The following is a 27,100-nucleotide window of genomic DNA, read 5'->3' on the forward strand; positions in this document are numbered from 1 at the left end:
TTCAGCATGAGGATGTTCTTTAATAGACATAAATGTCTACTGGTGATGAATACTCTCAGCTTTTGTACATCTGAAAATTTACTTTGCTTTTATTTTGAAAGATATTTCAAACAGTAATACTATATGTTGTCTTTATTTTTTCCTTCAATACTGTAAAATATTGTACCTGTATTTATAATGTTTCATTGTTTTGGATGAAAAGTCTGTTTTCAACCTTATGTCTGCTCCTCCCTATGTAATGTGTCTTTGTCCCATGGCTGCTTTGCAGATTTCCTCTTTAGTCCTGATTTTAAGGAAAGCAAGTATCATACGCTGTGGTGTTGCTTTCTTTATGTTTCCTGTGCTAGGGGCTGTTGAGTTCCTTGGATCTGTGGGTTGAGAATTTTCATCAAGTTTAGAAATATTTTGGCTATTATTTCTTCAAATATTTTTTGTCTTCCCTCCCTACTCTACATTGGCAATCTTTAGGGATTCTGATTATAAATATAGTTGTCTATTTTAAGTTGTCTAAATGTTTATGGGGATGTTTTAAATTTTTTTGTCTCTTTAAATCCATTTTTATTTTGGGTAGTGTTTATGGCTATTACTGCAAGTACATTGATCTTTTCTTTCAGAATGTCTAATCTGTCTTTAATACCATGCAGTGTATGTTTTTCATTTCAGACATTGTAGCTTTCACTCTAGAAGTTTAGTTTAGGGCTTTTTATTCCTTCGTGTCTCTAATTAACATGTTTACTATTTATTCTAGCTTCTTGAACATAAAGGATACAGTCTTAATAATGGTTTGAATGTCCTTATATACTAATAGTATCCTATCATTTTTCTCCTCATGGCGTGCTATATTTTCCCACTTCTTTGTCTTCCTGGTAAGTTTTTATTGAATGCCAGATGTTGCTAATTTTACCCTGTTATGTGCTGGAATTGTTATACTGCTATAAATATTCTTGAGCTTTATTCTGGGACATGGTCAAGTTAGTTGTAAAGAGTTTGCTTTTAAGCTTTGTTAGGTAGGACCAGATCTGTGTTTAGTCTAGGGGCCATTTTACTCTATTACTAAGGTGATATTCTTAAAACTGTAACAGATACTTTCTGAGTTAGCAGGTTTTCTGCTCTGGCTGTTGAAAATAGCATTATGCCCAGCTGTGCCTGTGTGAATTTCAGGCATTATCCCATTTATATTTCTTTTGGATGCTTTATCCCTGACCTCAGGTACTTTCTTCACACACACATGGTGAGCAGTACTCAAGTGAACTCTCAAGGAGACACTTTCCAGATATCAAAAGGTCATTTCATTTGCTTTCTGCCCAAGGGGAATGCATCCCTTCTTTACCTGATGCCCAATGTCTTGAGTGCCATCTTTTTAAATGTGTTTTGTTTTACTCACTTTTTTTTTTTTTAAGTTATTTGATTCAGGGATGTAAATCTGATCTCTGTTTCTCCATCTTGATTAGAAGTGAATACGCACACACATATTAGTTTTTAAAACATAATTTTCTGTTCTTTTAGTGGATATTTTTAAGCTTGTCTTTTAAATGTTTTACATAGTAATCCCCTTTACATTTTCATATGTGACCAATACATTCTAGTAGTGAAGCTTTTTCAGGTCTGTTTCTTCAATCTCTTCTTTTTGCCAGTTCTTCAGCCTGGCATTCTTTTCCTTTTACGCTTAGTTGGCATTGCCTATGAGTTCTTCATTTTGCTTTTAAAATTAATGCTTGACTTCTCTGAGGTTTAGAATCAAAGTGGCTTCTCCAAAGATAATGTGTGCTTACTTCTCCTAGGCATATAGTGGGCACTATTAATTTAGAACCTCTGTAAGCTAAAAGGTTTTTGAATCCACACAGGCAATGTAAGGAGTTTTGTTTTTGTTTTAATTTTTGATGTCTTACTTTGCTCAGTGGTAAGGCAACTTTCCTTGTAGTGAATGGAGGTGAGGGTTGGGTAGTGTGCTTCTCATTTATCCTTCTAAGTATGGTATATGTCTTTGGGGTCCAAGATTTTAGGGGGAGGATATCCTGCTAGAATTTCCACACTGGAAATAGGCTCTGAATTTTTTATTCTATTCCTAGTGCCCAGTGAGGCCATCAAGTCAACTTTTACTAGTTTATCCTGAAGTACAGATAAACCCCCATGTCCATATCTTACAATAATAACAGCCTTTTTCTCATTTATATTATATTACAGCTACAGGTAAGCTACACTTCTGCTTCATGTGCATTCTTCATTCTGGTATACAGACTTAAGAAGTAAATCCTACCCAAGAATCGGCATTTTCAAAAAGATGGATAGAAGAGATAGAGGAACCATTCAATGGCTCTTAAAGTTTTTCCTCCAAAATTGTAGGCTCCACTTCTGCTCATCTTTGGTTGGCCAAATCAAGTCACATGGATCAACCTGCTATCAAGGGAGCAAAACTGTATATAACACCCTCACAGGGAGGGTCGGTCAGTCAGTTATTCTTAATGACATCAACTTTGTGATTCTTTTCATGTGATTATTAGGTTTTTATTTATCACTTTCTGTTGATTCAAAAGGATATTTAGTCTGAATAGCCAAATCTGCCTTATTACTAAAACGAGAATGACTTTATTGCTTTATATACTTTTTAAAATTGTGGTAAAGTACAGATAAAGTTTACCATTTTAACGTTTTTTTTTAAAGATTTTATTTTTTTTCCTTTTTCTCCCCAAAGTCCCTCAGTACATAGTTGTATATTCTTAGTTGTGGGTCCTTCTAGTTGTGGCATGTGGGACGCTGTCTCAGCGTGGTTTGATGAGCAGTGCCATGTCCACGCCCAGGATTCGAACTGACGAAACACTGGGCCGCCTACAGTGGCGCGCGAACTCAGCCACTCGGCCATGGGGCCAGCCCACCATTTTAACGTTTTTTAATTGTACACTTCACTGGCATTAATTACATTCACATCGTTGTGCAACCATCATCAACATCCATATCCAGAACTTTTTTCATCCTGAAAAACTGAAACTATGAACCCATTAAACAATACCTCTTGTTTTTTCCCTTCCACCAGATCCTGGAAATCACCATTCTACTTTCTGTCTCTATGAATTTGACTACTCTAGGTACGTCATATAAGTAGAACCAAACAGTAGCTGTCCTTTTGTGAGAGGCTCATTTTGCTTATCACAATGTCTTCAAAGTTGACCCATGTTGTAGGATGTCAGAATTTTATTCTTTTTTTAAGCTGAATAATATTCTATTTTTGTATGCATTGCGTTTTGTTTATCCATTCATCCGTTGTGTTGCTTCTCCCTTTTGGCTATTGCGAATAATGCTGCTATGAACATGTGTGTGCAAATATCTGTTTGAGTCGCTGCTTTCAATCTTTTTCAACATATACCCAGCAGTAGAATTGTTGGATCATATGGTAATTGTATTTTTAATTTTTTGAGGAACCTACATACTGTTTCCTATACTGGCTGCACTATTTTACATTCCCACCAGCAGTGCACAAGGATTCCAATTTCTCCCCGTCCTTGATAACACTGATTTTCTGTTTTTGTTTTTGATTTTTTTGATAATAGATATTCTAATGAGCATGAAGTGGTGTCTCATTGTGGTTTCGATGTGCATTTTCCTAATGACTAATGATGTTGAGCATCTTTTAATGTAATTATTAGCCATTTCTATATCATTTTTGGAGAAATATCTATTCAAGTTCTTGGCCCATTTTTAAATTGGGTTATTGGTTTTTATGTTATTGAGTTGTGAAAGTTCCATATATATTCTGGATATTAATCCTTTAACAGATATATGATTTGCAAATATTTTCTCCCATCCCATAGGTTGCCTCTTCATTCCATTGATAGTTTCCTTTGATGCAAAAATTTTTTAAAATTTTGATGTAGTCCAATTTGTCTATTTTGTCTTTTGTTGTCAAAGCAGTTTTTTCAAAGACAAAGACATTAGAAGGAAAATATTTCATTTATGTAAGGTTTATTAGAATCTTTTTTATTCTGAAAAGGTCATCCAAATATTTAGACTTTGAACACAGTTGTATTTTAGTATAGACAAATTTTCATGGAGGCATTTAGCGTGACTCAAAATGTGCCTTGATTTATCCATATTTTTTCTTTTTTCTTTTTTTTTGCTGAGAAAGATTCACCCTAAGCTAACATCTGTTGCCATTCCTCCTCTTTTTGTATGTGAGCTCCTGCCACAGCACAGACACTGACAGATGAGTGATGTAGGTGCATGCCTGGGAATCGAACCCAGGCCACTGAAGTGGAGTGCACTGAACTCAACCACTAGGCCACCCAGACTGCCCTACATATTTTTTCTTTTTTGATGATGTTTAACATAATGAAAAAGAAAACAAAATTTCCTTGGCATCAGATCCTCAGATTGTTTGCGTTCTAAAAAGTCAGACATCTGTGACTTTCAGGAGGCTACAGTTTTCTAGCAATTTAATTAAAAGAGCTTAATTTACCAAATCTTTTCCTTCATTCCCCTGACTGGAGTAGAAAACTGAATTGACAGTTTCTATTGTTGACACTTCACTTTTAGGTGAGGCTAGGGACTGCCAACTCTTGCCCTTTCATTAAGGCTTATAGTATATACTGTAGTTTTTTTAGGAATAGAAACAAAATAGGAAAACATTTGGTATTGTAATTGTATTAATCTAGAGGGTACTTAAAGCTAATGTTTTCTGCTGGTAAATGACTAAAACTCAAAATTATGTCTCTTCTTATTCATTAAAAAACTGCTCCCTCTGGAAATTGTTTTTAGAAAGCATTGATATGAACATACTATTTTGTATATTCAGAAGTTATAGAGAAAATTTTGTTTTTGCCTGGAGTATACTTAAAAATTTTTCTAAAATGCACTCTTGCTTGTTCTTTTTGATGTGTCGTCCTTTGTCCAAACTTTAAGCAGTAATGTGTATTGAAATATTCTTAGTATTCCCGGAACAATCTGTGTTTGTTCTTGAGACAAAGCTGTTACATGCAAATAATATACTTTCTACTCTAAAGAGCCAATGTATCATTAAGCCAGTGAAGGATGGTAGGGATTAGAGTAATTGGCATGTCACGTGTAATAGTCAGGAGGTAAAATGTCAAGTTGTCTTTCCTGTTTTTCTCCTACGTTAAAAGTTATGGATCAGAGGAGTTACACTAGTCAGGAATAGGGGGCTGACATAGCTTTTAAACTTGTCTTTCATTTCTGTGTGTATTCTCCTATTTCATACTTTCTCTTCTTTTATATGGCACTTGCACATGTGATATGTTTCTAGTACAATCTGACTTTTTACTCTTCCCTTCAGGAAATAGATTTTGGACTTCAAGAAGTAGGTTCCATAAGAAAATTAGCCTACTGACTTACAATCTGAATCAGAAATGTTTGCCTGAGTTCAGCAGCAGGCACCAAGAATTCATCAACTATATTGTGTTACCATTTCACTCCTACAGGTTATTTTTTTAGTAAAGCCTCTGTCTTGAAAATGACCTCCAGTAAATGAACATTCCCTAATATTTTGTAGGAATGTTTACTAGAATTCTAAATATCTTGTATTTTACTCTCAGACCTATCATTTTGTGTGGGCTTGATTCGTGTTGAAATATGTATTTAGGTGTGAAAAGAGCCAGCCTCTTTTTATTTTAAATAGTTATTTCATCTGATATTATCAATCTGACCAGATATTTGAGATATTTGCTGTTGTAAAGACAAAAGGAGAGGGGAGAGTAATCCCTAGATGAAGAAGAATACTGCCTTTCTTCCCATCTTCCACCCTTGGGACAAAAGATAAATGAATCATTCTCACCTCCACCACATAGATGTAGAAAGTGTCATAGTTCAAGAAATTATAGCTACTTAACTCTGGTTAGAAGTAAATTAATAATAAATGAGTTTCCATAAAAATAGTGTTAATAGAACATCAAATACTTAAGACATGTTAACACTGAATATGAAAGGAATGCATATTTAAAAAGGTCAATGAAGACCCATAAGTTTTTTTGAAAAAATTAAATACCATTTAAGTTGAAGTTGTAAAGTGTCTAATATTAACATTTCACAATTTAGCAAAATGGAAAGTTGTAATTCATTGAATTATTAAATGTATTGTTTGGTATTATTTAATTCAACCTAATAATAGAAAGCACAGTGCTTACTGTGTTCCTGACACTATTTTAAGTTCTTTACATAATAAATCATTTATTTTCCATTATAACCCCAGGATGGAGGTGCTATTTCTATCCCCATTTACAGAGGAGGCTGAAACAGAGACAGCTTCAATGCTTTGCTCAGGAGGTACCAGGCAGGGCCACCATATATGGTGGCATATGTTGTGCACCACTCAGCTCCACAAGGGGCCACCATTGACATAGATACAATGGATACTTGATTCAAAGTCCATGCTCTTTACAAATGCATTAGGCTGCCTCTAGTAAATGGCTTGTCAATAATTGCAAATCAATTCAATTACTATTTATGGTATATTACTTTCAAAAATATTATGGGACACATCGCCAAAAGTTTATTTGATACTTAAAAGACTTCCTGATGTCTTAACAAATAATTTCCCCCTCCCACGTGCCTGACACGATAAAGTCACAGTTATTCTGTGGTGTACACAGGACATGACTATAAATCATGCAGCTGATTTTCACATGTAAACCATAGAATTTCTTCATATTGCAAATTTGCACACACTTTTAGACATACTTTATAGTTTCAAACATTATTGAAAATATTCCTCATGAAAATGTATTTATTTTATGTTCCACATACAGTATATGAGACATTTATATTTTGTTATTTAGAAAAAGCTTATAATTTACTACTAAATAAAGGCTTCACACAGAAAGGAGAAGATCCAGCTCTGAAATTCAATTATTCTCTTATATACCTACACAGTGTCTTCTTTGGGCAGAAGTATATGACTAAGAGAATCAAATTCTCCTGTTCAAATTTAAGTGGCTGATATTCTATGATTATACATTCTCATCAAAGTATCTCTATTAATTATTAACTAATGCACTTCTATCAGCTTGATTTCAGGACTGCTTATTACATTGGTCTCTACTAGTTCCCACTCAGAGCTCTTCTGTTCAGCTCAAAACCGTATCTCATGTTTAGGTCAAACATTCTACAACAGGCTGGCTTGATTTTGACTACTGGTAAATTTCTAGTCCTCTTGGTTTAAGAGTTTTTGCACCCTCCTTGATTTTTTGGACCCAAGGTATGGAAAGTAATAAGAGCTGAGCCTTATTATTCTCATACTTTTAGTTCTGAATGACTTTTCATTTATGAAGGGTAATCCCATTTACTTCTAAGAGTTTCTGAGAGAATTGGTTGATTTACCATGTTTAAAATATGCACTGTAAATAAGAAAGTGCTGTATTAGTGTGTCAGTTTCCTGTAGCTGCTGTAATAAATGACTATAAATGTAATGGCTTAAAACAACACAAATTAATCCTCTTACAGTTCTGAAGGCAGGAAGTCTGAAATCAGTTTCAATGGGTTAAAGTCACAGTGTTGGCAGGGTTGTTCCTTCTGGAGGCTCCAGGAGATGATCCATTTCCCTGCCTTTTCTAGCCCCTGAAGGCCACCTGCATTCCTTGGCTCATGATCCCTCCTCTGCATCACTCTAATCTCTAGCTACCATTCTCACATTTCTTTCTTTTTTTTTTTTCTTTTAAATATTGGCGCCTGAGCTAACAGCTGTTGCCAATCTTCTTCTTTTTTTCTTTTCTTCTTCTTCCCAAAGCCCCCCAGTACGTAGTTGCATATTGTAGTGGTAAGTCCTTCTGGTGCTATGTGGGACCTGCCTCAGCGTGGCCTGATGAGTGGCGCCATGTCTGTGCCCAGGATCCGAACTGGTGGAACCCTGGGCTGCCAAAGAGGAGCACACAAACTTAAACCACTCCATCGTGGGGCCGGCCCCCCTATTCTCACATTTCCTACTTCCTCTTCTGTAGTCAGATCTCCTTCTGCCTTCCTCCTATAAAGACACTTATGATTACATTTGGGATCAACACAAATAAGCCTTGATGCTATCCTCATCTTAAGATTCTTAACTTAATCATAGCTGCATTGCCCCTTGTGCCATATAAATAACATTCATGGAAATGGGGCATTAGGATATGAATATCTTTTGGGCCATTATTCAGCATCCTGTGCATAGTCTTTTCAAATCCTCTCTTTCTTATCCTTGCAAATACAGGCACAGCTGGGCTGACTTTAGAGTAGCACAGAGAAAGGCCCATCTCTGAAAAATGTCCCAGAATTTTCCAACATACCCCTTTTAGGAAAACCCTTAAAAATGATATATAAGATGTTCTGGAAATGTTATGTTCTATATTACAAAAGTTAGGAATATCTACTCTCCAAAAACCCATTTTCAGATATTTAGATGGTATTTAATACCTTTTTCCAATAGACTATTTGATATCACCATCACAAGACATATGAGAGACAAAAAAGCCAGGAAAGATGGTACATTGACCTATATTTTACCATCCAAACCAGGATACCTTTAAGAATAAAAGAGGAAGTGTTAATAATTACAATAGTATAACTTATTTAGACCTGGACTGTGTTGGACAAATTAGAATATATAGCTATTCTTTCCAAAGGCTCCAAACTTACGAGTCCCTCCATTGGTGGCAAGAAGGAACGTACTTAGGAAAATCACTTTGCTCTATCATTGCTTGGTTCTTTAGAATATTCAGCAAAGATTTCTTGCATAGTATTCTGAAAGCATGAAAATAAATAAAAAACACGAATTTAATTGGACATCCTCAAGATTAAAAACTGCTGCTCTTCAAAAGACACTGTTAAGAAAATGAAAAGGCAAACCACATGCAGGGAGAAAATATTCACAATACATATACCTGACAAAGGGCTTGTAGCCTTACTATTTTAAAAACTTTTGCAACTTAATAATAGGACAAACAACCCAATTTTTAAAATGTACGCAGAATTTTAACAGACACATCACAAAAAATGATATACAAAGGACCAATACGCACATGAAAAGATGTCCAAGATCATTAGTCATTAGAGAAAATTATAACAACAATGAGATGCCACTACACATCCACTAGAATGGTTAAAATTAGTGACTTTGACAATATTACCTATACACTGCTGAAGGGAATGTAAAATGGGATAATAGTTTTGTCACTTTCTTATAAAGTTAAACATATAGATACAATATCACCCAGAAATTCCACTCCTTGGTATTTTCACAAGAAAAATTAAAACATATCTTCATACAAAGATTTGCATGTGAATGTTTTAGACAACTTTATTCTTAATTGTGTCAACTTGGAAACATTCCTAATGCTCATCAACAGGTGAATGGATACACACATTGTGGTTAATTCTCACAGTGGAATACTGTTTGGAAATAAGAATGAATGAATTACTGATACTTGCAACAACATAAATGAGTCTTACAAATGTTATGCTGAGCAAAAAACCCCCACAAACCCCCCAAATCCCCCAAAACCCCAGAGATAAAAGCGTATGTATAGTATGATTATATGACTCCACTTATCTGAAACTCAAAAAAAGAGCAGTCTAATCTCTAGTGACAGAAAAGCATATTAGTGGTTGCTTGGGGTTGAGGGTAGAGGGTTATTGTCTGGACAGACACCCAAGGGAATTTTTGGGAGAGATAGAAATATTCTAAATTGGGACTGTGGTGGTGGTCACAAGAGTATATAATAAATTCATCAAAACTTATTGAAATGTTTACATAAACAGTTGCGTTTTACTATATGCATCTTATACTTCAATAAAGCTTATTTCAAAGCATATCTGTAACTATTCTTGCTACGAAGTTATGTATATTCATTGTTCTTTGTGGAAACATTAGAAAATACGCAAAAGTAAAAAGAGTATGGGAGAGAAATAAGCTATCCTTCAGAATAAACACAAAGATGCAAACTGATAATAGAAAGATACTACCCCTAGGCACAAATTTTGTCTTTCCTTTAATCTTCACTCCCCATTTGTTGGTTGCTGAATTGTGTTAAGTTCCAATCTTAACCCGCTAGGGTCATGGGACTTCCCACTTGTTCCTGGAGATGTCATGTTTTCCCTCAGAAAAATAAAGTCAAGATCTACTTTCCTGGCTTAGTCTGAGTTTCGCTCCCTCATTGGTAAAATGGGACTGCCACTCAGAATTGACTCAATGACACCATTGCCAGGTACATCTGCCCATCATCACTTTTACAACTTTAATTGCTTCCTTAGTCTTGAGCTCGAATTTTGCTGTCAGCTCTGTGGCTTTATTCATGGGATGAAAGCAAGTGTTTTGCTGAGGAGTGTTTCTGACTCTTGATCTCAACTCCCATTCTTCTTATCGCTGAGTTTAATGGAAGCTGGCAGCAGGTAATTCACATGACTTTCTGTGTACTGTACAGCTTCTCGAAAGCAAAATTACTTTAGTTAAATATATTCATTATAAAGCCGGTTCTCCAATCGCCTCAGATAGGAATAGTTACTTTAAATAGAAACAACCATCTTTTATTAAAAAAAAACTGCATGAGGTTTTGTAAATCACTTCTTCAAGATCAGATCAAATTTTACCTCCTAAAGGTTAATCTTTAAAACTAGCTGCATTCTTTTTTCCTTTACAATACTCTCACATTTTGAGTCTACATGGACAGAGTAGCTTTTAAACAAGGATTCACAGAAGTTTTTCAGTATTACAATAAGAGAGCAGAGGAATTTGTGCAACCCATAGTAGGTCTATTTGTATTTGAGCAAGGATGATGGGAATCATACCATAGATTAATTCTCAGAGCTTTGTTTCAGTTGAGAAGACTTGGTTGGTTTCCTTCTCTGTTAAAAGAAAAAAAAGAGAAAAGCCCATAAAAAACTTTTGCCTCATTTTGTCAGAGTATTTTTGTTTGGATCTAAATATATATTATTAATAATGTGTAAAAAATTCTGTAAGCACAAAAGTGCTATTAAAATGCCAACTATTACAACCAGAAGGACCTACAACAAGAATATACAACTACGTACTCGGAGACTTTGGGGAGAAGAAGAAGAAGAAAACATGCCAACTATTTTAGTATATATATAACTGTATATATATATATTTTTGTATGCTTTTTGGTGAGGAAGAATGGCCCTGAGCTAACATCTGTTGCCAATCTTCCCCTTTTTTTTTTCTCCCCAAAGCCCCAATGTGTAGTTTTATATCCTAGTTGTAGGTCATTCTAGTTCTTCTATGTGGGATGCTGCCACAGCATGGCTTGATGAGCGGTGTGTAGGTCCACACCCAGGAACTGAACTGGTGAACCTCGGGCTGCCAATGTGGAGCATGCGAACTTAACCACTTGGCCATGGGGCCAGCCTCCTATTTTATTATATTTTTTGTGGAATATTTGATCTTTTAGATCAGCACTGGTGGAAACAGATTTATTTATAATCTAAAATGTCAGCAAAGAGTGAAAATTCACACAAAGAATTAGACAGCAATTAGATAATCTTTCAATCAAAATTGATAATATATAGAAATTTCAACTCAGCACTGCCAAAGCTAGGAATTTGCCCTATATAAAACTAACATGTGTAGATGTATACCAATGTATGTGGCTGTTTATTAAAATACTTTTATAATAGCAAAGGTGGAAACAAAGTGTCCATTTTCAGAGACTGGGTAAATTATTAATGATCATATAATCTAATACTAACACCCGTGAAACAGAATAAGATAGAAAGTGTGAGAAAAATGGCAACAATAAACTAGGTCAAAACAGTTGTGGAGGTGGGAGGAGGGCAATGGGGTAAAGGGGCACACATGTATGGCGATGGATAAAAACTGGACTGTTGGTGGTGAACACAACGCAGTCTATACAGAAACTGAAATATAGTGATGCACACCTGAAATTTACACAGTGTTGTAAGCCAATATGACCTCAGTAAAATAATTTTTAAAAAGTTGTAGAACCAAAAATAAGCATGATTCCATTTATGCTAATGATAGATAAATAGATAGACAGTCACACACACATATAGAAACATTTGAGAAGAACACACAACTGTTAACTGCTCTGGAAAATGGAAATGTGGGGAAGTATTTCACTTTTATTGTTTTAAATTGGTTGTTTGAATTTTACAATGTAGAAATATTCCTTCTGTGATAGAAATATTAAATCAATAACCAATTAAAAATAAAATACCACACTCAAATACCTAAACTATATTGTATTTAATCATAAACAAACACATTAGGGACAGCCAGAAGATCAAAGTTCAAACTCTGGACCATGTGCATTGGACCCAATGACCTGGCCTCAATGGTCTTTTTTGTTCTTCTCCTGCTGAAGCTCCACAAGAATCCAAAATACTTGTAAGTAACAAATCCTACAGTTGTGTGCCTTTATGCATTTGCCACTCTGGCATGCCATCTCAGGAATTTCTTTTCCTTGTCTTTATCTGGATAACTATTAATAGTCACTCAAGATGGTGCCTCAATATCAACCTATCAAGGAAGAACTTATCAAGCCTGTCCCAGAATCCTGAATTGGACACCCCTGATTTGTGGTCTCATAGTAACCTGGCATCCATCTATCACAGCATTTACCTCTGGACTGTCATTATTTATGTAATTGTTTTTTACAACAACCATATTATTAAGGGAGGGAATTATATCTTTTAATTCTGTATCATAGTACCAATCTTGGTAAGTATTTTTTAAATAATTGAATGGAAATCTATAAATAGCTTGAATTTTGTGTTTGGTTCCTTTACCAGTTACAAGAAAGCATGAGATAATTTGCTTTTCAAAATAAATTATTCCATCAGATTTACACTTTTGAAAGATCTTTTTAATAAAAATGTTGCTGAAGAATGATGAAGAGATCATGGAAAAACATAGATTAAAGGACCTGGGTATTTATCTTATTGATTCATGTTAGGTTCTGTGAAATGGAAATAAAAAAAAATTACTTTTCAGGATTCTTGTGTGGATAAAATAAAATGTTGAATATAGAAGCTATATGTAAATTATTATGAAGTAAGATATTATTGTATTTGATAATAGTAATATAAATTTAGAAGTACTTAGTTATTCCTTAAGGCAATTTGGACAAAGACTACAAATGTATTTTTTATTTAACATAGGCCTGTTCTTTTGGGCCTGAATTCTATATTTGCTAATTCTTTTTCCACTTCTAACATTTAATTCTCCAAAGTGGTATTATTATAGTACCAGATATTGAAACAGAATTGTACAGGAAATTGGCAAAAATTGTTAGAGAAATGAAGGCTAATTACCATACTCTGTACGTTTAGCACAATGTTGAAAGCTCTGACAAAACAAATTAGGAGGTTTTCTCATCACCACAGCAACAATTTTCAAGTTTGTTTTGCTTTTCTGAAAATACAACCAGTCAAGCACAGTTAATTTAACTTGAGCAGAGTGAAAAATTGATTTTATTTTTTAGTGGTGCAATTAGGCTTTTAAAAAATCAAGTTAAATAATGATAAACAGTCTAATTTGTTTACAAACCTTTAGGAACTTTATTTTGAGTTAAAGCAAACAAGGAGTTGGCTACAGAACAAGGAAAATTATTTGGCTGGTGGAATGTCTTGATACTTTTGTTTGTATTGTTTATTTGAAATCAATGATGGTTGGCATAAATTTAGTAACATCCTTTGCTTTTCTTGTTACCTCAGTAAATGCTTGCTGACTGTTCCCCATCTAGTGGAGTGGCACACTTAAGATGATTTATTCATCTAACTTAAAATAAATATGCTATTTCTTAAAGAAATCTATATACTCCAAACAAAAATTAGGGATATGTCATATTCTCTTTGAAATTGAGAATGTTCAAGTTCTATTATTATTATTTAATTTTTTTTTTTTTTTAAGACTGGCCCTGAGCTAACATCTGTTGCAAATATTCCTCTTTTTTTTTTCTTCTGCTGAAAGCGCTCCCCCACCCAGTACATAGCTGTATATTCTAGTTGTAGGTCCTTCTACTTCTGCCATGTGGGATGCTGCCTCAGCGTGGCTTGATGACCGGTGCTAGGTCCGCGTGCCCAGGATCTGAACTGGGGAAACCCAGGGCCACTGAAGCGGGATGCGTGAACTTAACCACTTGGCTAGGGCGCTGGTCCCTGATTTTATTATTAACATAATCAGCGACTGTAAGGAAATAGCAAATATTAAACATGAGATAATGATATTTAAGCTCAAAAACTACTTTCACTGAAAATTTGTGTGTTTGTCCTGGCACTTCAATCTTAAATTATGCAAGAAAAAGTAAAATATTGACCATATTTCTGATAACATGACTATTTACCGTATCTGGATTCACCAAGTTTCCCTTGATTTCACAAGTTATGTATTCTTATTTAAGTTTTAAAAAGTTTTTCTACACTGGCTCTTCTGCGTTCTGACCTTTGCACTATTCCTTTTGCCTTGAATTTTCTTCCCTCATCTCTTCACATGATTGGCTCATTCTCTTCCTTCAGTTTTTGGTTCAAATGTTTTCTCCCTTAGGGGCCTTTCCTGATTACACTATCCCCATGCACCTCTCACCTGACTTTCATTAACTTGTTAAGTTTCTCCATCACATTTACCATAATCTGTCATCATATAGTTCCATTAGGGCAGAGGCCAGAAATTAATAAAGAGTTCTAGAATGAATGAATGAACAAATTTATGAATATGATGACTTATAATTGTAATCCGTGAGTACGCATAACTTCCCATCCTCTGAAAGAGGCAAATCAGGCATTAGTGATATTTATTGAGTGCCTTCTATGGTTTGAGACAGTTATTGAGGTATTTGGAATAAAAAAATGTATCTTTTATGTCCTGGTTATGAATGTATTCGTGAGACACAGGAAAATAAAGCAAACAATAGATAATAGTATAAAACTTCACCGTCGTTTAAGTTTAAGAGAGAGTTCAGAGAGAGAGAAATCAGTGAGGGCTGGTTCAGTCATTGAAGGCTTCATGGAGAGTTTTAGGCATCTTCAACACATTAAAGCACGAGTGGATTTCATCCTCTTTCATAAGAGTGCTCAGAAATTAGGAATATCACTCTATTTTAAGATATCTCTTAATTTAACAGGTTAAGTTCCTTCACATAAGTAAAGAAAGTCTGAGAGGTAACTTAGAATACATAATCTTTTGTCACTATGTACCCACCTATAGTCATTTGAATCCTCCGTGGTCTTCTTCCAACGATGGCGCTTTATTCATCCCGGATTCCTGAAGGATCGGCAGCATACAAGTGATACATTTTGTTACACTATGAGTCCAGGCCCAGGCTTAATGATGGAAGCCATGGTTACTACACGGTCTCTGCATTCCCAAAGGAGAGCTCAGCACTTTGCATCTGACTGTCAAAAGGTTCTAGATTTCAGTTTCTTTTTAACATTCTAGTCAGTATTAAGCCTTTGATAACTCATTTTATCAAGAGATCACAGAGCAATACATACTCTAACTACTGGTTTTAAATCATGGAAAATATTTAGAAAAATAAATTCAAGGGTGACTTTTAACCAGTCACACATATGCTTTCTTTTACCAATGTTGAAAGGAATTTCTGTTTCAATAAACAACAGCAGCAAAATATCCCACCAGAATTATTAAACACAAGATACAGATTTTTAGAACAAATCTTTTGTTTAAAATTATTTAAAATTTGTCAATTTTGTATATTCATACTAAGTTGGAGTAGCCTCCAACTGAACCGAATTAGTTACATTTTGAAATCAATTGATTATTCACTGAGAACCATAATATTCTGAAAAAGGCACAGAAACAAATTAGGCAATCTGGTCGATGATCAAAAAGATACTTCATTTACTGAAAAATCTATGCCTTCATATAATTCTATAGATTTTTATGTTTGGTGCGCTTTAGTGTTTATAATAGTCTTTTGCTATGCATTGGTGGGCAGCAATGTTGTTTCTCTCATTTAGGGGCCTGAAACACTAATGGACTCATTTGAAATGGATGACTAGCATGCAAAATTAGGCTGTCATAACAAAAAAATGTAAATTTAAGTGTTCCACATTTCAGTCTAGTGAACTTTCTTCTGTAATGCAGCATAGTCAAAAGATTATAAACTTTTAGGTCAGACCAGAGATCAAATCCTGACTCTGTCACTTACTTCCTATATGACCATCATTAAGTAACTTCACTTCTCTGACCTTCAGTTTTATGGTTTATCCAACAAAGTTAAAAAAGAATAGTATCTATCATTGAGGTTGTGTAGAGGTTGAACGAGCTTAATATAAATGAGGCACTCAGGAATGTTTCCTGGCACTTCTCAACTTCAGACTCAACTCCATGATGGGCTCATCTAACCAAAATGATATAATACAAAGAATTTTGGATGAGGATAAATGAATTTTTCAATATGCTCTGTTACTAACTCAATCTTTAATCTCAGACAGGTACATTCTGGATTTCAGCGTCAATAACAACTCACGCCTCTTAGCTCCACATTAACCCTTCATTGTCCTGCTTTATCAGTAGAGGGTGCTAGAAGGACACTGGAGGAGGAAGGGGATCTTCTTGGCTCCTGGGTGTGCTTACTGTTAGCAGGTTCCTTGAGGGGAGAGCCTAGGGAACCTTCCAGTGGAAGATATGCTGGACCCCAGAGGGCAGATTCCCAGGGAAATCAACCAGTGCAGCACCTCAACAAATGTCCCCAGCGTCCAGTGGACCTGTGCCTTTTCCAATGATGTCTGGACCCTAGCCCCAGAGGGCGGCTGGAGGACTCTTCCATATTCATTCCTTTCTTGGATGCTCTGCCTCAGCCTTAGAGCTACTGGGTGGACCAGATCTCCATTATTCTTGTGTTCTTTAGAATTCTGAGTTTTATGTTTTGCCTTAGTAGATAATCCCCTTATATTGTTAATATTTCTTTATATTAAACCTTGCCTGTTTCAATTCTATCTCCTGATTAATACTGCTAAAATCATTAGATTACATTGGGTCATCAATAAGTTTTTTTAAGAAATAATTTTTAACTCTGATGTTCAATGAGATTTAATGAACTATGCTCCTGTTTGTCCTTGGAGAAGTGTGCCACATGGGCATGTGCTGAGAAAGCCAATACCTGGTCTAGGCATAGGTTATTTTGTTGTATTGAGGGAGTAATGTGAAGCTAAAGACCTAAGAGAAAAATGAGGTCAAAAACAGAGATCTATGGGTTTGACTCAAAGATGATTCTGTTTGAGAATCAGGCCAATTGATTTAGATTGATTCCCAGACAGGGTAATTGAAATTATTACCTGGGGAATATTTGAATAACAAATGTGTCCAAATCTAACCCCTCTGACTGAATGAACATGTCTGGAATTGGGAATTGGCCTATTTAAACTCTTTAGGTAATTCTGATGCATTACTCCCTACCCATTGCCACAGATTAATTTATAAGAAACTGTTCATTGAGCATCTATTATATGTGAGAAACAGTGCTAGCACTGTAGGGTGAACTGACCTTTCACAAACAACGCTATGTGATCAAGGAGTTTGTTGTCTATTGGAAAAGAAAAAAAAAAATGTACTTCTTCTTGTGGGGGGTGAGGAAGATTGGCCCTGAGTTAACATCTGTTGCCAATCTTCCTCTTTTTTCTTGGGGAAGATTGTCACTGAGCTAACATCTATGGCACTCTTCCTCTATCTTGTATGTTAGGACACCGCCACAGCATGGCTTGATGAGCAGTGTGTAGGCCTGTGCCCGGAATCTGAACTGGCAATCCCAGGCTGCTGAAGCAGTGTAGGAACCCAACCACCATGCCACCGGACCGGTCCCAAATTACACTTAACTAATACAAAACTCTTCCAATTGTGTGCCAGGTGTTGTGCTAAGCATTTTACTTACATATCTCCTTTAGTCTTGAAAGCCCAGTGAAGTAGGTAAAATTATTAACACAGTTTCTAAATAAGAAAACTGAAGCTTAGAGGTTAAGTACTTTTTCTCATTAGAGATACACACAGAGTGTTACCTAAGTACAAATGAGGAAGAGAGAAAGTCCTCTATGAGGAAGGGGTGCTGGAACTGGAGAACTGATATTTTTGAGTTCTCAAATATTTTATTCTAAGAAATGGAAAGCATTTAAAAATCAGATTTCTTGTTCTTTTTTTAATTCATGAAATTGTTTTTTTTTAAATTATTATTCTGAGATCCTCCTTGGTTTTTTTCCTTAAATGTAGTCATAGATCAAAGATTAAAAATCCAAATGACTATTAGGGCAGTACAGACAATTTAAATGGCCGAAGGAGTCTGGGTATAAACCAAAAAATGAGTGGGAGATGAGAATGGGATAGGACTATGTGTAGAATGTGTAGTCTTGTTCTAACAATATTCAAACACAAATGTTTCTAAATCTATTGTAGTGGTCATACAAAAACTGCCTACTGGCAGGTCCCAAGTCCCCAAGCCTGCCTGACTGCAAAGGGATGTTTACAGAGCTTAATTTAAGGCAGCTGTTTCCCAACATCAAAATCAATTTTTGTTTTCATTTTAAATTTCAGCTATTTGTAGGTTTCTGCTGTATAATATGCTATTGTGACAGACTTTGCAGTGGGGAAAAGGGAGGGAGATGCATCCATTGGGGTATGGTAGAAACAGAACTGTGGGAAGATTCATGAGACCTGAATTTGGTCATGATGCTCCCCTTTCTTGAGAATTTTCTCTTCTCTACTTGTTACCCCAGCCCCTGCTCCCATAAGACAACAAACACAACTCTGCTCAGGACAAGCCTAACACATTCTCTTTAGCTTACAGTAAACCACAATGAGAGGCAGGAGGAGATGGCTGAGACATATAGTCGAAACTAGTTAAAACTGGTTGAAGGCAACATGTCAGTCTGACATGACCTGCTTAGACCCCGCAGCTCATTATATGCTAACTGTGATACATTACCATGCTACATAACACACCCATTGGTACCATGACAGTTTACAAGTGCCATTGCAATGGCAGGATATAACTAAATAAGGAAAGAAAAGAGGTGGCACCCTTGCTCCCCAGAAAAGCCTAGCCATTTCCCTGAATAACTATGAATATTCATCTCCTTCCTTACCTAGAAGCCTTTTATTAGCTGCCTAATCACCCCAGGAGCTGAGAAGTTGATTTGTGAACATAATTCCCACTTCTCCATCATTTGGCCTTTGAATCAAAGCTTGTTGAGCTGTTAAACGCTCAGCTTCGGTTTCGTTTCAAATCTGCAACACTGAACAGGAAAGAACACTCTGAGGAAGGGATGGATTGCGGGTACGAGCCCCACCCATGGGCCCCTCCTCGGAGCTCCTCTGAATGTGGGTCGGAGTTCCACCAGAGTGAGGTGAAATTGGTGACGTACTTATTCCTACAAACACTCAATGGTGGAGAAGATATTTGTATGTAGGTCTATCTGACTGCAAGCCCATATTCTATGCGCTAAATAAACACAAGGTAATTTATAGAAATTCTCAGTAGGTTGAGGAAGGCTAAACACATACAGATAACAAATTACAAAATATCAATAAGCCCAAGATAGAGAAAGCGAAGAGGCACAAATAGCTAGGAGAAGGCAGGGTGACCTCTGGTTGGAAAAACCAAGAAAAGCCTCAGAGAGCTGATGGCCTTTGTGATGGGCCTTGAAAGACGAATAAGCTTTAACAGGTAGAGCTTGGATAGAACCAGAGGCAAAATAAACAAATGGACTAAGAAAGAATGTCTAAACCATGTTCAGGGAACAGGAAATAGTGAAATTTATTTGAAACTTACAGTATGTAAAAGGAAGGGAAGATAAAGCCATATGGGTGAAGTAGAGTCAAAACACAGGCTGAGAATTTATGATCAGGGATGTAACATGACTGGGAAGTTTAAGAGCAGGGATGTAACACGCCTGGGTCAGCACTTTAGGAAGGGCAATCAAGTAATGGTATCACTGTATTGAGGCATTGAGAGAGCGCCTTAGGTGTGAGAGGAGAGAAGCCTGAGTACATGTGCAGTGGATGTGTGTGTTTGTGACAGTGGAACTTGAAAGACTCTCCAATAGGTACATGGGAAGCAGAATCCATGAGACTTTGGGTAGAGTCAGTGATACCTGCAAGATTCTGAGCTGCATACTTAAGAGCATCCTGAATTTAAATAACGGAAAAGTTAGAAGAACTTCTATCTGAGGGATGAAGGAGGAGATTGAGAGAGGAAAGTTGAGCTTTGTTATTGACTTTCAAACACCATTGTAGAGATTCTTACAGGGGGCTAGAAATATATGTCTGGACCTGGGAGAGGGGTAACTAAGGTTAAAGCAGGATGTGTAGGAGTCTTCAGTACAGAGAAATTGACTAAAGTCTCCACAGCCTTTGAAATTATCAAAGGAAAGCTATAAAAAGAGGAGACAGGTGATAATTAAACTTTGGTATATACACATTTAGGAATTTAGAGGCGGAATTGGAGTTCGAGAGGACAGAGAGATCCGCAGACATGGGACAGGAGAAGAGGAGAGGATAGCGCACTGTTAATGAGAGGGTTTATGTCCAGGCTTGGGACCAGCTGTTACATTTGGTGACATTTGAAAATGCACTTGTAGCAATTGTGGAGGTGGAAACCAGATTGCATGGGATTAAGTTTTTATTGGATGGTGAGGAATCAAAGGCTGGAAGAAGAGCCTGAACTTGCAAGAATTCTGAGAATGAAATGTAGGGGAGAACTAGGGTAAAAATAACTTGCATAATTTCTAACATTAAAAGAAGATACTTTGAAGATAGAAGAGATCTGGGTGTGTTCAGGGACAGAGTGGTACTTGGTGATAAATATTTTGATGTGAAAAATGACCGATGCAGGAACTTAAGTGAGGGGTAGCAGGGGGCGTTCAGAATAGAGCTTTCCATGGAGGGAGAAATAAGCTCCGCCTCCAAAGCCTTTTTCTGAATTAGGAGAGCAGTTTGCATCCAATTTGGCAAATTTATTAGATGCTTGGCTTGTTTGTAGAATATTCTCTTTCTTTCTCTCATGCTCTTTCAACCTTTTTATTGGGAGAGAGAGAAGACTGTGAGATTGTAAAATGTCTGGTAAGTCCAAAAGATCCAGCTGCACCTCTAAACAGGCAGAGCCTATGATGCTCAGCTAGCTGATACTTGGGGACACCTTACGAACTGGTGTCTGATTCTCAGAAACTTCATAGCAGAGAGCATTCTTTAGGAAACAAAGGTCAAGTAATGGCATGGCCACAGTACTTGGAGGGCTCTTAGTAGAAATATCTTTGTCTTAATGCCTGGATTGCAAACTCACTGCTGAATATGTTGGAAGTGCTTGAAAATGCAACCTTCTTAGATGCAGAGAGATGAACCAGTGTTTTACTCAATATAGTTTTCTTTCATCAACCAAGCTTCATATGTTTTAAGAAAAAAACACTAAAAATTCCTTCTTACCCATTCTGAACATGATGAACATGGTGTCTTATGGGATGTTTGGTGTGGCTATGGAATTATGACTGGCAGCATACATTTAGACTGATCAGAGAAGCGTCCCTGACAATAGTGGGAGACCTAACGGCTCTCTACAGTCAATTCCTTGACGTTTCCTTTAGGTGAGTAGAGTGACGCCAATGCTTGGTAACTGATGACAGAGTAAAGTATTGCATTGTTAGAAATCTTTGGGTTTCCTTGAAGTTATTCTCTTACCTAGTAACCTGTTTGGATTAACCAGAGGTATGGGTTAACTGGAGGGACTTCTCTGTTCTCTTATGGGCTTACCCTAGACCAGAGGAGCTGGGGTTTGTGTGTGTGTGTGTAAATTTACTCTATTAAAAAGTGGCATAAGTTTCTTTTGGTACATATTTCCCATTCCTCTAAGTGGGCTTCCTTCAAGGAAGCAATAGAAGATTGGTCCCCACAGCCAGAGGAAGGTGATGGGTGGTATTAGACAGCGAATTCTGGTATTTGTTTCATCACTGCTTTTGTAGGAAATCACTTATCAGACAGGCAGGCTGTCACGCACCAATGTCAACTTGAGTTTTGCTTTTCCCTTGGAAGTAGTTAGGTGATGTTTCCCAGGTAAGGACATTGGATGAAAGCCAAGAAGAAAGGCTCCTCATCAGATCTCCAGTGCTCAGAAGTAGGAGAAATTGAAGGGACAGGATGGGACAACTGGGACAGCTCCTCGACTGCATGTGCGATATTGGCCATGTGGGCACACATTTTCCGGTTCAGGAGATTTTTGTCTTCCTGCCCCATCCTGCCACAGACGCCATTATTTGTCCACCCTTCATTTATTTGTTTATTTTGGTGTTGTCAAATGCCTCTCTTTTGTGAGAATCTTACTATATTATTGAGTCTTCTTTGGCTTATTTTTAAAGCCTCAAGAGTCTTTCTTTTTTTTATTTTGGCCTTTCATCAGAGGCTTTATTTTACAATTCCTTTCCTTGATATATAGCTGAACTTTTCAAAAGCTGTCACAACTCTAGTAGAATTTAAAAATGAAATTTAAAGGATCCAGAACTATTTTAGGATTGAGTTCAGCTATGTATTTTGGAGATCTGACCATGAGACTTAATAAAATAATAGTTACTCTTTCTTCTGTAACAAGAAGTCTAGAGGTACGCCATCTATGGCTGGACATTGGTGCTACAATAGCATACATTTTTCAAGCCCCTTCTCTCTTTCCTACTATTGTTAGTGTGGATTTATGCTAATCATCACCTTATGGTAGCAAAATGGTACAGCTATTTCCAATCTTATTTCTGCCATTCCTTTAGGAGGAAATGTGTAGAAAGGAAAAGTCTTATATCAGGAAAAGCGTGCTTCCCAGAAATCCCTTCCACCTATCTCACTGGCTAGATTGTGTCACATGGCCACTCCTCCATGCAACAGAGGGAGTGCTAGCTTTCAGATGATCATATTGCTATTCCAAACAAAATCATAGTTCTCTTAATAAGGAAGGGATAAGTGGTAGTAACAATATAGCCAGTACCTTTTATAAGAACATTGCTCCCTCAAAAATTCTGTTTAAGGTTAGTTAATAGGTAAAATGATGTTTCATAAGAATACAGGGAGAAATAATTAAATAAAAACAAGTCAGAGGGTTTCACTATACTATATTATGTTATATTATACTACATTGGGCAACAAAGTGGATTAGACCCATCCCAAAGAAATGAAAACATAGTGATATTTATTTATCAACCAAATTTGTGGCATATCACTTTTCTGTAACATGTTTTGGTCTCTAGCCTGAGGCACTTTCTGGCTAAAACTACATTCTCTGCTCCACGAATGGAATTTCCTCTGAATTCTTACTCATTTCCTTGACTTCTGGATTCACTAGTTTTCAACAGTGGCATTCAAAATGAAAAAGCCCTTTTACCTGACTTAATTGGAATCAGTGGTTGATCTGTTATTTAAAAGTGTTCTTTAAAATAAGGGATTATAAACATTATACATGATTTCTTAAGAAAATTTTTTTTAGTTTTTTTATTGTGGCAAAATATACACAATGTAAAATTTACCATTTTAACCATTTTTAAATGTTTTACATGGAGTGGCATTAAGTATATTTACAATGTTGTGCAACCACTACCATTATCCATTTCCAGAACTTTTTCATTATCCCAAATAGAAGATCTGTACCCATTAAATAATAGTTCCCTATTACCACTCAGTTAGCACAATGTTTTCAAAATTCATCCATGTTGTAGCATATATCAGAATTGTATTCTTTTTAAAGTTGAATAATATTCCATTGTACATATATCTATATCTATATCTATATCTATATACGCACACACCACATTTTGCACATTTTGTTTATCCATTCATCTGTTGATGGACATTTGCATTGTTTCTACCTTTGAGTTACTGAGAATAATGCTACTATGAGTGTAAAAGTATCTGAATCCTGCTTTCAATTATTTTGGACATACACCTAGATGTGGAATTGCTGGATTGTACGGTAATTCTATGTTTAACTTTTTGAGGAACTGCCAAATTCTTTTCCACAGAGGCTGCACTCTTACATTTCACCAGCTATGCACAAGAGGTCCAATTTTTCTACATCCTCGCTAACATTTATTTTCAATTTTTTTAAATAACATCTATAATTTATGACACGCTCACCTTTTTTTTTTTTTTAAAGATTGGCACCTGAGCTAACATCTGTTGCCAATCTTCTTTTTTCTTTATTTCTTCTCCCCAGAGCCCCCCAGTACATAGTTGTATACTCTAGTTGTAGGTCCTTCTGGTTGTGCTGTGTGGGACGCCGCCTCAGCGTGACCTGATGAGCGGTAACATGTCTGCGTCCAGGATTCAAACCAGCGAAACCCTGTGCTGCCAAAGCAGAGTGTGCCAATTTAACCACTCGGCCAAGGGGCTGGCCTCTCAATTTTTTTTTTTTTTATAATAGTCATTCTAATGGATGTGAAGTGATATCTTATTATTTTGATTTGCATTTCCTTAATGACTGGTGACATTCATTATCATTTTATGTGTTTATTGGCCATTCATATGTGTTCTTTGGAGAAATGTCTCTTCAAGTCCTTTTGTCTTCTTTAAAACTGGACTTTTTATTATTTTTTTGTTGAGTTGTTGGAGTTCTTTGTATATTCTAAATAGTAACCCCTTATCAGACATATGATTTATAAATATTTTCTTCCATTCCTTGGCTTAACTTTTAACTTGGTGGATTGTTCTTTGATGCACAGAAGTTTTTAGTTTTGATATTGTCCAATTTGCCTGTTTTTTCTTTTGTTGCTTATGTCTTAAAAACTAATTTTAACTTAAAATATACAAATATGCATGACTTGGTCAAACTATGGAGGAAGGAAGGCTTTTCACTGTGCTTGAATTTCTGGGAATTCTGTGTAGACTCTGGTAAAATCTATACTCAATCCATAGTCTTCAGTGTCCTAATCTTTAAAGTCAAAGGAAAACATTGTGAAGCAATCTGCCGGTAGAATTCTATATTTCAAATTTTAATTTATATTCTTTGATTTTCTTGTCCACACCTAATTTTATATTCATTTTTTCAGCAACTCATCTTTTTTTTTAGCCTCACTAAAATATTCAACTTAGTTTTCATAGGATTAAAAACTCTCTTTGCGCTCAAATTCCAACAGATTACACTGGTGCTTCTCAAAAGATCTGTGATAAATGAAGTTTTTTCCCCTCAATCCATCTCAGACTGATGCTTTTGTTAAGCACAATAAAAATGAATTACTGGAAAAATGAAATAAAATGTATTTTTGTTCAAATATAAATCCTAGTTTTTTATAGCTAGATTCAACAGACGTGAAATAAAAGTATGTATCAGTATTTAGTATTTTAGTTTGATAAATGTGTTTGTTGTTTTAATATAGTTGGATTGATGTTAATGCTATTCACAGATGATAATGCATATCTACAAAAGTTTGTATATTTTTGTTTTAAAACAGAATGGGAATAGAAAAAGTGATTTTAAGGCAATTTCAGTAAGCTCACAATATTCCTTTATCTGAAATGCTGTAAGTATTGATGCATTTTCAAAAGTTAATCTTTAATCTTTCAGTAGTATTTAGTTCCAAAAATGCTTCCTGTAAATAGTTAAATAATCTTTTGATGAGAGAAATAGATTCTAGATGCATGAATTTCTCATGCATGAATCTTCTTTTGATGGAAAAGAAAATTCAAAATTTTCTGTCAAATCGTTATGTTGTTTGTGATAACTTTTCATAGATGTGTGATATTGAAGTCATCACCTACTCCACTAGTAAATGTTGCTAAATGGTGGGACATAGCATAACATCTGTAGAAATTCTATTCTTTCAAGCTTCTAATTTTTGTTTTCACCATTCAATCTGCCCTGTTCTTCCACTGCAAAACATGTTACATTCCTTCCTTACCTGGAAGTGTTACTACTATTAAAAGACCAAAACCAGCAGACAGATGACCATGTCTTTAACCACAATTAGGATCAAACTGAGTTTTAAAAATATTATAAAAGAATTTATTTTGTAGTTCAAATATCCCCCACAGGAAATTTCTCCTCAGTAACCACTGTATTTCAGCAAGAAATGAGAGTGTTTATCAGCTTCCATATCATCACCTGATAAAATGAATATTCTCAAATTTAACCCATTAGCCTTTATGTAATTCACAATTTTTATCATGCCAGTAATCACACTGTTTGGCTTAGCTCATATTTTTTCACTGCAAGACTTTCTTGATGAAGGGAGCAGTATGTTGATTTACTTTCTGGCACAAACTCTTTAATCTTGGTAATCACTTCAGACGAGTTCCTGTCACTACTTCTAAGCCATTAGAACACATTTTCTCACAAACTGTAAATGCCAAACCGTGCCTGCTGACCCTCTTCATATATTTGGTTATTGTAGCAACATCAAATTACTGTGAGTGATTCTGAACACTCTCAACTTCTGTGCTTACTTCACTGCCAGCCAATAAAAATCAGATAGCAGTCCAGTACCAGTCTGCAGACCACACTTTGAGTAGCACTGGTTTACATGGTATTTAAATAAATTACCTAATTACAGTAACAAGCAAAACTGTACTAAATTGATAAGGAAATATACAACTATCAACCCATCAATGTAGGAGGAAAGAGAATCTATCTCTTGATGGAAGGACAGGCAAAGAATTTGGAGCCCCTTTTCATTTACTACAGTACACACTCCAGCAACAATTATTTACATTCTGCCTACTCAAAATATATTTATCTTTCGCAAGATTTTCATCCCTTTTAGACTCAGGCTCAAAGTCTGAGATCTCATCAGCTAAATAAGTCCAGTTGTGGGCAAGGCTTCTAGGGTTCATATGAACTGAAAGGAAGTAATCTGTCTTCCATAAACCCAAGAAAGATGTGTGCCAGGGACAGAGTAACCATAATAAATGTCCCCATTCAAGAAGTGGAGAATAAAAGGCATTTAACAGTCCCTCTTCTGTAGCAACTATAAGATCAAGCAGGGTGTGTTGTCAGATTCTCCTGATCTGAGACGCAGGAAATGTTCCTTTACTAGAACCTATTTCTGCTTGCAGGAATAGTTCCCTCATCATTATTCTCCTGATCTCTTCACCCTACCCTCTTTTTTCTTGGTTCTGACCTCTGCACTGTTCTTCCTGTTTCATGGGAAATCACTCATGTTTGCTTTGAGAGGCTTTCTCAGT

At 36.0% G+C, this 27,100-nt stretch overlaps 1 long non-coding RNA gene across 1 annotated transcript in view; it reads right to left on the reverse strand.

Annotated features, from left to right (window-relative positions):
- Nucleotides 1–10,701: 10,701 nt before the first annotated feature.
- LOC139083840 (uncharacterized) overlaps nucleotides 10,702–27,100 on the reverse strand; it is a 117,042-nt gene continuing 100,643 nt past the window's right edge. Inside the window, exon 6 of the long non-coding RNA XR_011540820.1 lies at nucleotides 10,702–10,815. This is a non-coding gene — a long non-coding RNA (uncharacterized lncRNA). The remainder of the gene's footprint in view (nucleotides 10,816–27,100) is intronic.

The sequence above is a fragment of the Equus przewalskii genome, chromosome 6, assembly GCF_037783145.1.
Source record: "Equus przewalskii isolate Varuska chromosome 6, EquPr2, whole genome shotgun sequence".
NCBI classification, from domain to species: Eukaryota; Metazoa; Chordata; class Mammalia; order Perissodactyla; family Equidae; genus Equus; species Equus przewalskii.